Here is a 12,218-nt window from a genome sequence, read left to right as displayed (position 1 = left end):
ATAAGGAGAGGAGGAGAAACCACCCCCACCAGGGTGATGTTAAATAAATAAATAAATAATTGATTTCTTTTGGGGGGGAACCCCAACCACCTGGTTTTTATTTCAATTGGATTTTTTATTTAAATATTTTAGATAAACAGGTTTTTTTTAAAAAAAAAACCTGTTTAAAATGAAATCTGAATCCAATACTAATTATGTTAAAGCCTAAATTTATGATAATCTCTTAAAACATTTTAAATAAATATGCTGAATCCATGGTGGAGCCTCTACCTAAAACTTAAAGGCTGTTTTGCTAGATGAAGGATATTTCCCCCCCGATTCTAACTTTTGAGGTCAAGTTTTATAAATATGGCACAAATAGGTCCTGTACAGTATTAAGGACTTATCCTGTGGAGGACCCCAGGCGCTGTGCTCCTGGCTGCAAGACCCTGGCAAAGTCATCACAGGCATTGGGACTTGGCCTCTGACTCCAGGAGACACCATTATGTATCATCTCATCAGGATCATACAGTGAGCCACTGGGTGGTCTCATACTCCTATCTTATAGCTTCTCTCCCCGAGTGCCGATTGGTTCAGTTCTCCAATTGTGACTCCATCTACCATGGAAACTTACTCTCCAGCCCATGGGGAAACACTGATCTGCTCAGAAACGAGCAGCCCTTGCTTCTAGCTGGTTCTGAGCACTTGTCTACTTGCACCTGTACCTTGACAGAGATACAAAGAAATCCATTTCTCAGCTGCCCTCTCCATCTCTAAACCAGTGGTTCTCTACCTGAGGCCCAATCAGCACACAGCTGCGGCCCATGTGACATCCTCAGGAGTATATATATAGCGTGGATGCAGCCCACATAAGAATATAGAGAGCTGTATATGCAGCCCACAATGGTAAATAGGTTGAAAATCACTGCTTTAAACAAAATGCTACCATGCAAACGGCATGTGGGTTCATCAGCAGAAGTCCTGGATTGTTAGTTCTTTTGTTTTTTCTGGGGGTATGGGTGGGAGTGGGGCAGGGGAGCTGCATAACAAGGGAGAAGCAGCAAGTATGCAACCAGAAAGGAGCAACATTGGTGTCAAAATCGGACATGGGGAAGAAGAGACAAAAGTCTTGAGAGTGCAGCCTCTAGCGTTGAGTTCAACACCTGGGAACTGCAGGGGAAAAAACTGCCAAGGCTGGTAAGTCATAAAAAAAAAAAGACCTTATTTGGGAATGTTTTCAAGAAATTCCCAGACCTCTGGCTAAAAAAAGGAACACATACCACACGTAAACAAACAAGATGCAAGACCTGATTGTCAGAATGAAACATGAAAAATGCTCTTCAGAAGGAATGGCTTTGACTCTGATTACATGGACATCTCTGAACAATCTGGATCAGCTGGTTAGTAAACTTAATTTTTGCGCTATTCTTATGGACTGCTACCATGTTTTACTGCTGAGGATTGTCATAAATTTGTGTTTTGTGTGGATTACACATTTGAAGTTCAAAATATAATTGTCACGTTAGTTTGTTGTGGGAATTACCTTTTTACTGTTACTGGTGGACTTCTGAAATGAATTTTATTGCTCAGTACAAATAAATCTCAAGTGAAGATTTCCTGTTTGAAAGTAAAGTCTTATTAGAAAAGGAGTACTTGTGGCACCTTAGAGACTAACCAATTTATTTGAGCATGAGCTTTCGTGAGCTACAGCATCCGATGAAGTGAGCTGTAGCTCACAAAAGCTCATGCTCAAATAAATTGGTTAGTCTCTAAGGTGCCACAAGTACTCCTTTTCTTTTTGCGAATACAGACTAACACGGCTGTTACTCTGAAAGTCTTATTAGGTTTTTATGAATTTTAACGATTTTTTTCCCCCAAGCAGTTTGGTGTGTTGCTAGAGATAAGGGTTTAAATAGATTTTGATAGTCCTTACAATTTATTATTTTCCCTATAAAACTGGGCTTAGAATAAGTTATATCACCTAGACAGTGGTACAGACAGCTGCAGTAGGAGGAATCTTTCATTTACAATCTTTTTTTAAAAAGCAGCGTACTTAAGTAATAGAGTGAGAATGACTTTTGTTGCCATTTTGTTTCGGAGGGTTATGAATGTCCATCACCTGCAATATCTAACTTCAGAGTCAGCTGCTGTTACTGCCAGCAGTGCTATAAAGTAAACATACAAGACACAGACAGTAAATTACCTCTATTTTATTTATATACACAGACACACACGACTTTCATCATCTAGTAAAGCCATGGATGAGTTCATCATCAAGACCAGCAGGAATGGCTGGGAACCACAGACCTCAGAGCCCTGCAACCCTCAGCTTCCCCCTCTGTGCCCCATCAGGTTTGGGGGTGAGGGCAGGGACAGAAGGGCCTCTGGTAGTTGAGAGGCTGTGAACAACCCAGCTTCTCCTGCCACAGACAGGAGCTGCACCACTGAGGACTGGGGCAGAGCTGGGCTCCCAGGAGCACTACAGCCCTAGCGCTGCCCCTCGCACTGTTTGGAGGCCAGAGCTGACAACGATGCAGGTCCCACTTTAACTCAGCTGCAGACAGGGCCGGGTAGGGAGTTGTACTCCTCAGAGCTCATCATTTTGAAAAATGAGGCTGTTTAAGCTCTCACTGCCGGAGCCCTTCAACTGCATTTACCATTTGAGTACAGGCGGAATAGTCATGTGCAAAGGGGAGGACGTGAACTCACAGTACATGGGTGTTGCTCAGGTTCAAGGGCTACAGCCTGGTTCCTCTGATGGCAGGAGCCTGCTAACAGTCTGAATCCCTGTCCTGCTGCACATGCACAAAATGACTTCCTTTGGCACATCAACTTGGCTGGTGCCACCTGCAGATCCAACTTTCACCCTGCATAACTTTTTAACTATTGCTTCTCCAAAGGGGCAGAGGGATGCCTGACATGAGCGGAGTCCAGGCTGAGTGTGTGAATCAGAATCACCATTTTGAGCCCCAAGTATGAGCAAAAAAACCCACTGTAAAACTGAGGTCACATGGTCTTTATATTTTTAAGGACACTAGAGCGCCACGCTCAAACTCCAGCCTTAGACCACACCCGGAGCCTTGCTGAAGCACACTTCACTGCAAGGCACCGGAAATATGCACAATTTTAGAGCACTTCACTGATTTTTTCTTTTGCCCTGGTTAAGCAGTACACTAGTCTCAACTTTAAGTATAGTGGTGCCATTGCCCACTGTATTACAGAGGTGTACCTGGGTAACTGGAGAAAGGGCTTCCTACTACATTTTTGCAGCAGGTTATATGAATCACTAAGCAAAAGTGATCTTGCTTTTTTGGGTGAACCAATGGCAGTTAGAAGGAATAGTTTCCAGGAATGAACAAACAGGCAACAAGAATCTGCCAACAGCAAAATCTTTGACTGTTTATTAAAATATTCTAGATACAGATTTTAAAATATTTTCTATACATTCTGTGATTTTATTCACTTAAAATCTTGGAAATCTGAAAACTAAGTTGCTTTGTTCACATAATCTTCTTTTCCATTGGATACTGACTTGTTAGCTGCCGTATGACTGATCACACGTTCTGGGCTACAGCCACAGATTGTGTTTTTAATATGAGGTTTTTTAAAAGGTAGACATTTCAAACAGATCTGAAGTAGTTCAGATTTTTGACTTACCTTTAATGTGTTCCTTTGACCTTCTTTACTCACAATTTATAACAGCAGTTCCCCTTTCAAGGCAGGTAAAGCAAGTGCTTCAACAAATGGATTAAGATTTTAGCTTGTTCCATTGCAACTATTTCAATACTATTCCAAACTGCTACTGTTGAAATGCTATTTTCTAATTTTCTGATGAAACAATCCTCAGTGAATCTGCAGAGATCTATACTCCCAAAGCAATGATACAAAAGGAGAATTTCCCATACTCCTCCCTTTCCCCCCCGTAGTAGAAATGCACTATTATTGCAAAAGACTGCTGCGTTTGAAGCATAGCTTTTTCCACTGAGACCAACATAGCATCCATACTCAGAAGTGAAGGACCTAAACTCAAGTAACTCTTGCAGGTCAGGGAGGAAGCCCTTTATTTGTCTGCACAGTTCCAAAAGACTTTTTATTCCAACTATTGCCTCTTTGTCAACATAGAAACTTACCCTTGTGGAACCTAGCACATCTGTCCTCAACATCAAAAGATCTGTCATGACATTCCTGTGGATTTTGCATGAAATACAATCACACACATTTCCCTGTAGTCATTGCACTTGGTCTGTAGTCAAGCATCAAAACAATCAAAGATAATTAGCAACAACAAAATACTATCTTATGGTCTTATACATCAGTCTAATAGTTTGATATTGCTTGTACATAGGGATTCATTTTATTAAATTAGAGGTTGTGCATGTGAAATAACTTACATATTGAAAAATAGCTTATTTAGCTTTTTTTTTTTTTTTAATTGGAAAGAAGAGATGTGAAGGTTCTCAGGTGGAGCACCCGTCCGGTTGCTGTACAGATTAGCAGCAGAATGAGGCTCCAATGCCCGCAAGATTTCTTTTAAAGCAAATTTTAGTCTTAGAATTAAAATAGCCAAATTATGATCACCTCTGAAATGGTTCCCGCAGGGTTTCAAATACATTTTGCTTTTAACAAGCCCTTCCGAAAAATTGTCATCTTGTTCCTCTTTATTCCTGGGCTGAGAAGACGACTCAGTTAAGAGCCTTACATCAAATTCCCTCTCTGTCATACGATTAGACATATGCATGTGTTACCTTCATACAACCAATCATGGCATCTTAACGAACAAGAATATAACTTAGGCTTATGAAAATAGGTTACATACAAATAAAGTAAATCTAGCCAGTTGTCATCGATATACTTCTACAGTCTTGAAGAAAGTTTATTTCCATCATATTTATTAGTCTTTTTTTTAAAAAACACCACCTACTTTTAAATTTGGGTAGCAAAACTGATACATTAAAAAAGTGCTTTGGTATAAATCAACAAGTAAGCCTGAGGGACGACTAAAACTGACAAATGTACATGAACTGCTATAGTACATCTTGTTCCAGATGAATGCCATAACAACAGAAGCTGCAGCATTTGGCCTCAGGTCTATACTCTAACTAAAGTACAAGTGTCTGCACAAGGGAGTTGCCCCAATTTAACTAAATCAGTAATTTCCTTGTGTAGACAAGGCTTAATGTGACCAACCCGACTACCTCAACAATTGCTCCTCCTTGGCCTTCTGGTTAACATCAGGCATAGTGTCTGTTTAATGTTTTATCCTATCTATAACCTACCTTTGCAGTGGGTGGCCTGAAAGATTCCAACTGATGCTTTCCATCTCTAAATTGTATAGTAGTCTGATCGCAAGTAACCAATGGCTTCTCAAACATTACTATTTCAATGCTACACATTTCTGCTAGTCTGCAATAGGTCACTGAACTTCAAAATTAGAATTGGTAATTTATTCTTCCCCCACCATTGAAAGGTCCTTTATAGGTAGAAAAGATTACAATCACTTTTAAAAACATTTGAGCTAAGGTTTTAATATCTGATCAATGAATGACAACTGAATCCAATATACCACAAAGCTTGTCTAGCAGCGCTAAAGTTTATTTTTGAACATCTGCCAATTGCCACTGAGGCAAAAATAAGTAACCTTGTCCTCATGGTCTCTCTTCTACACCTAATTCGGGCTTGAACTAACGTTCAGGAGATCTGGAGTCTGCTGGCCTTTAAGAGGTAGGATTATATGTAATTTGGAGAGGCAGTTTCTCAGAGCTGGAAGGAAATCTGGGAACAGGAAAATGGATTACACAAAATTAGAAGCTCCAGAAACTTTTCAGCAAAATAACTGTACCACAAAAAGGCACACTGGAATAGCATGAAGTTCTATAAAGGAAAAATGGGGACAGCAGTTTTAAAGAACTCTTCCAGTCCGCTTTTTAATTTGGAAATTAGTGATGTGCTTTATTGCTGGGGAAATCTTCACAAAGCTTTGTAATGGCTCCCTTGCCACCGCTCCAATACAAAAAAAGACCATGCTCATTTGCAATCACAAGCCTTAGCAGAGGAACTACACAACTTGACATTCATTGTGTCAAGGGCTTCACAGAGTTTCAATCTGTTATGACTGGAACTTAATATAAAGCCCAGTACCAGCAGTTAGGAGACAAGTTCAATCCCCAACTCGCTGTGCCACCCCGGCCAAGTCCCTTAGCCTGTTTCTGCATGGTAAAATTGGAATATTTCTACTCTTCACAGCTGTTGTAAAGGCTATTTATTAGTGCTGTAAAGTGTACTGTGCTCCCTTGACAACAGATGCTACTTATGCTTATTGTCAAAACACTTCACACTGTAATTGTCATCAAACATGTTGTAGAAATTATCCACAATATATAGACTAAGGAAAGGCAGAAAGCAAGCTTCCCTCCCATGCCAATGTACGTGCATAATCACTACTAGCCCACCACTTGTGTTTGGGGTGTATACTCCCACTGACATGCAAGGTATTTATGCCCCAAACCCATTAGCCCTGATCAGAATATTCCCTCTAATCCCCACACATATCAGTGGGAGGAACCTAGATCTCCCCCTCCCCCAAACCATTTGATCCTGGGAGTCAGGATGAACAAGTGTTTTAAGATCACTAGGATCACTTTCAATATTCATTTTATTGTTGCAGTTAGGATGGCCAAACCATAGCTAAGGATGGAGACAGTCATAGCAATTGAAAATGAATGCAGCAATAAATTGGTCGTTTCATTCCCAAAGAATTTGCTTGCTCAGTGGTTTCACAAAAATTTGCAATGAGAGAGAATATCACCATCACGTTTGTGCTGCTACTGACAAAGCATATTTTCTCTCGAGTACAACATAAAGGTATTTGAACTCTAGAACATATTTGTATTATCACCTAGGAAACCAGGTCATGGACCAGAAGCCCATTCTAATATACAAACAGAACAAAAAGATGGTGACTTGTAGTGATATTACAAGGGGTTTGAAGGGGAAATTTTTTTTTATAAAAAAACCCCAAACCTGGACGTTTATTTTATACTATCACCAGCAACTGACAATTCAGTCTCTTTTCACCTTAATAGTCTTAAATATCTATGGTTAGAAAGTTAATTTTCTATGTAGCAATGCAAGTCTCAGTGCTACCATTTTGCTGAAGGAACAGGATTGCTCATTGCCATTTTATCTTGTGATTCCAGTATTTCATTTTGGATTTAATCAGACTTTAAAAACTGAGCAACTGTTGCCTTGTGATCACAGAGAGAACAGTGAAGTCTTCATTTTTGTTCCGTGTTCTGTATAAAAAGTGAATTACAACAGACAATGTGAACTCTCTGAAGTGCACATCTTAAAGGTTGCTTAATATACTGATCACGTGTTAATTAACTCAACTGCAATATCCTGTGACCAATCCCATGTCACTTGTATACTCTCCCCACCATTAAACACTGGGAAAATTCAGTGTTTCTGAGAGTGCTAACATTGGCAAGAGTAAAGCCACCCACACTTGGCACTATTAAGCAGCATGGTGGTTTTGTCTAAGACTAAACATTTGAAATAAGTTTGGCCGTTACAGAATTGGTGCATAGACAAATTTTCTCAGACACAGCAGTGGTTTTATGTCATTACATCCAATAAAGAATGGCCTTAAACTGTTCACACACGCGTAACAGGTATACTGTATGTCCAGCACTGTTTTGCCGCAGAGCTGAAAAAAATGAAAAACGTTTAGTATTTGTAGTCACTGCTAAATTCATTTTAAAAAGACAAGTATATATGAGGCTACATAGCATATTAAAATGGTTTCTTTTCAGCTCAAAAAGCACAGCAGCCAGCAAACAATACTTTGATCTTTGAATAGAAGTGGTCATATAATGACCTAGCTGCCTGAAACCCTGGTAGACTATAACCCTCGAATTTGATGCCAGAATTCTACTTGGGTCCCTAAAATGCATGTCAGAGATGCTGAACACCTGCAGTTTCCACTGAATTTCCAGCCAGCAGTGGGAATGTTGATAGAGAGTGCTGACTTCTCATGTGCAAGTGCGAGGCTACAGCTAGTCGAAGTGGAACCGCTGCTTTTTTGGGTCCTTAGGCTAAACCAAGTAGTGCAGGTGTGTGGTATCCTGCAAGCCTCTTCTGACTGCTACTGCATCTTACCCTGGACGAGCTCTAACAGCCCCAGGACTCTGAGCAGACGGCCGGTTATCAGAGCAGTGCGCACTACGACTACTTCACTAGTGACAAGAACAGAAATGACTGCTCTTTTACTCTTATTCTAGGTAAAATTGAAAGCTTGCTGAAGGCCAAATGAAAATAGCTTTATGTCAGGACAAAGATTTGTTCTGAAGGAAGAGCAATCTTTACAATGGAAGTGAAAATTCACCTGTGAACAAAGTACACTTAAATCATCACGCCACATGGGCTTCAAGCAGCCTTGCAGACAGCCAATACTACATTTGAATTTTGTCCTAGCTTTATACAGGACCACTTTCTAATGAAAGTGGTCTGCAAAACAAAAAGACACTTTTTCTCCCTAAAGAAATACTACCAGCTTTTTACCCTATCTGCTTCATTTTCAGGTCCCAGAGGTTTATTGCTCTACAGCAACACACAGCCTGGAGTACATGCAAAGGTCTTCAGTCCTGTGTGTCCAATGGTTTATCATTAGACTTAACAGTCAGACAATACAACATATTTGGCTATGACATCCAAGATCTCACCCTTTTCAAGAGCCGCATATTTCATTCGTTAATAACTTTGGTAGAAGATTCTGGTAGGGCATGTCAAAGAAAAATTAGTACCTAAGGGTAAGTACCTTATGGCATCTTCCCACAACCAAATTAGATGCCTGTATTATAAATCATTTGAGAATGGGAGTCTAAAAACAGCTATTTTATTTGACAAACATTCTCCTAGCACTCAACCACTTAGGCTTTACATACTGCTGCACATCACTTCAAGTACAGCTAGCTGATTCTAGAAGTTCAGCATCAATAACTGTAACTAAGCAGTTAATATATTCTTTGCTATTATAGAATTTAAGATCTATGAAGTCTGTTGACCCAGTAGTCAGTTTCAATGTGAAACTTGCTTAAAAGCCTCATTTCAAGCTTGAAAGATTGGCATCAATCATAAAATCCATTCAGACCCAGAGATAAAGTACTTAAACTCCATAGTCTGTATAAATGCTCGTGAGTGAGAATAAAACATTTCTTTCCCCAACTTTTCTTTATTTCACTACCAAGAATGTTACTTTACTGTTTTTATTGCAAAGCCAACACAGCTGCCTGGGTGCATGGATCAGTGAACCAGGATCATAAGAGATCAGCAGGAATCTGTGCATCCGTTAGTGCTGTTGTAGAGCATTATGCAGACTTGCATTGTGTGTTAATCACATCACACAGAAGTGGTAGCTTTTAACTTTACAACTAGCAATTTTTCAAGTGTAAATAAATGCAGTCGTGGGAGGGATACTGATGCTAAATGAGGCTGACGCTATCCCTATAATCAATCATAAAATAGGTTAGAAAACGCTTGGAAGTGCCAGTCCTAAGCAGATGTACTGCATTTATTAAGGGACATGGGTATACAAATCAATGTCACTGGGCAAAAGGTATTGGGTCAAATGACAGTAAATCTTTTCTCTTTGAAAGTAACAGGTGCAAACACCATATCCACAAAAAAGGCTTTTTATCCTTGTTTAATTTTCCTTCAAATAGTTTATGCCCTTTTCCATGAGGCCAACACTTGTATTTATCTATCAATCTTAATATTTTCTACCAGGATCAATGGTATTCAGGTTATAAGATGAACTTTCATGCTCAAGCCTTTGAATTAGTACAATCATAAGCCAATTTGTACTGTGATTCTATCCATTTCCCTCCACAAACATTGAGTGAACTTTTCTGTTCTGACCCAGCTTTTTTAAATATGAACAAGCTCTAGTCATAGCATGGCAGCATGATGAGCAAGCAAGAGGACAAGACAAGTTACTGAAGATAAGCTCATCAATAGCAAATATTGGAACTACTCAATGGAGGGACATTTACCCAAAGTCCACCGCTGGCAATGGATATGCCAAGGCACCACCACCGTAAGATTTAGAACACTTGGGACAAACTAGAAGAGACGCCTGAACCTAAATGGATTCTTATATCTGTTTTCAGGACATTTTTAAAAAGAGCATGAAAATAAACCTTTACGTCAGTTAACACCCACTAATATTAGAGAGAGATAACTTCACAGTTTTAGTTCTTGACATAAATGGACTAAAAGAGGCAAATTTACATCTATCAGAAGAACAGCAGATGGACCAACTTTATGTACAAGCTGTCTTTAAAAGGTGTATTATATCTGACATGTTATTCAAGGTATTGCTCTATACTCTGATATGCAAAGAGGCAGACAACTTCTGTGACAAAGTCATGGTAGCAAGGCTCAAAATGCTCGACTGGCACAGGAGTAGTCTGGATAAAGAGTTAAGATTCGTGGTAAAGAGCGCAAATATATAGTTTGGGTGGAAGGGGTTCTTTTACAGCAAAAGCTTTCCAATTAAGCTTGATTTCCAGAATCACCTATTTGCACAGTTGTATTATCAGTTGTATTCCTAATTGACAGATGCCATTATAACCTTCAACACATTCCATGGTGTGGAATGTGCAATTGCAAAGGAAGCAAAAGTAATTAATGAAGGTTTACCTCTTGGTGCCAGGAACTGGAATACACCAATACTAAGCACCTGTGTAAAACTGGTTTAGTGTCAGAAGATCTGACCCAGGAACAAAAAATGTTACCATCCACTGTTTGGAAAAATTTACTCCTTCACACAGCCTACTATTTTAAACTGATAAGTGAGTGCACTACAAGAGTCTAATCCAATGGTATTAACATTTGTTTAAATCAGCACAAATGTGTATTGGGGTTTTTTGGGTAGAAAATAGTTTAGATAAAGCAAGCCAGCTAAACAGCAAAAGTTTCATATCCAAAGGCTTCCAATATTTTTTGCCTGTCCTATACAGCTTTTAAAAAAATAGGGCATTACCATTTGTTTTCTATCTACCTGGTTAAGAAACTACAAATATTTTATAAACTGCTCTAAGAATAAAACATTAAATAAAATGAGCAACCTGTTTCTAGTCTCCTAACAAATGCTGCAGACAAAAGAAAAAACCTAAGAAATCTTTTTTTTTTTATTAGTCATTCTCTCAAGTCCTTTCATATTTGGAAAGTGGTAATGTTCCTGTTCACAGGGATTAAATTAACCTAGAAGGAATTTCTACAAGGCGTAGCGGGTCTTCTTACAATCACCCTCTGAAAAACATTTATTTGTCAGCGAGTAATCAGAGACCAAAGGGTGAAGAAATGGAACAAAAATTCAGAACAAAATTTAGAGCAAAAGGTAAGGTTTTTTTGGTTTGTATCCCATGTAGACCACAGATGTCTCCTTTCGAAGGGATTTGTTCTCAGACTTAAATGAGTCAAATATTCTCCTCCCAGACCTAGATGGTGTCGTTTTCCTCTTCAGAATAAGAATTGCAGCTAATGGAACAGTGCGTAAATACGTCAGATAGTGATGTATTTATATAAACAGACTGCACTGCCAAAATTCCATATTCCAAATGGAATTTAAATAGACTGTATTAGAAATAGACGATGCTCTCTTTCCCACCTCCCAGTCCTGTAGAACAGAAAAGAATTACCCCAGTCTAGAGGATACTTTCTCAAAGAATAATATTCAGTAGGATAAACAACTTTTATCAATAAAGTATCTAGTTCTGTTGAAAGGAGAAAGGAATAAAGGAAAAAAGGGTGAGTGAAAGGTGTAATATAATTTTAAAAAACTTTTTAGACCAATCATCTGCACATCACTGCTGGATCGATATGCAGGTATTTGACTATAAACCAATGTGCTTTGACTATTTTTCAAGTATTTGATATCAACTTTGTATAAAGATTCTGCAAACACAACGAACTACCAAAGATAGATGAAAAATGACTGTTTTTCCAAGTCTGAAATTAAGTATTAAAAACTAAATTAAACTATTCCAGAATAGTATTCCACATGGTACTAACAATTTGCCAAATTAAATTCTACATATCCCAACTGACCATGGGTTGATAAAAATCTGCTAAGTAGGTACTAAAGGAAACAGAAATAATGTGCAATATTTAAAAAACAGTTTGTAGTTTGGGGAAAACGTCTAAAATCCCGAATTAAAAAACACAAATGAAGTGAAAGC

This window comes from Chelonia mydas, chromosome 8, assembly GCF_015237465.2.
Source record: "Chelonia mydas isolate rCheMyd1 chromosome 8, rCheMyd1.pri.v2, whole genome shotgun sequence".
Lineage (NCBI taxonomy): Eukaryota > Metazoa > Chordata > Testudines > Cheloniidae > Chelonia > Chelonia mydas.
This window is presented reverse-complemented; position numbering follows the sequence as displayed.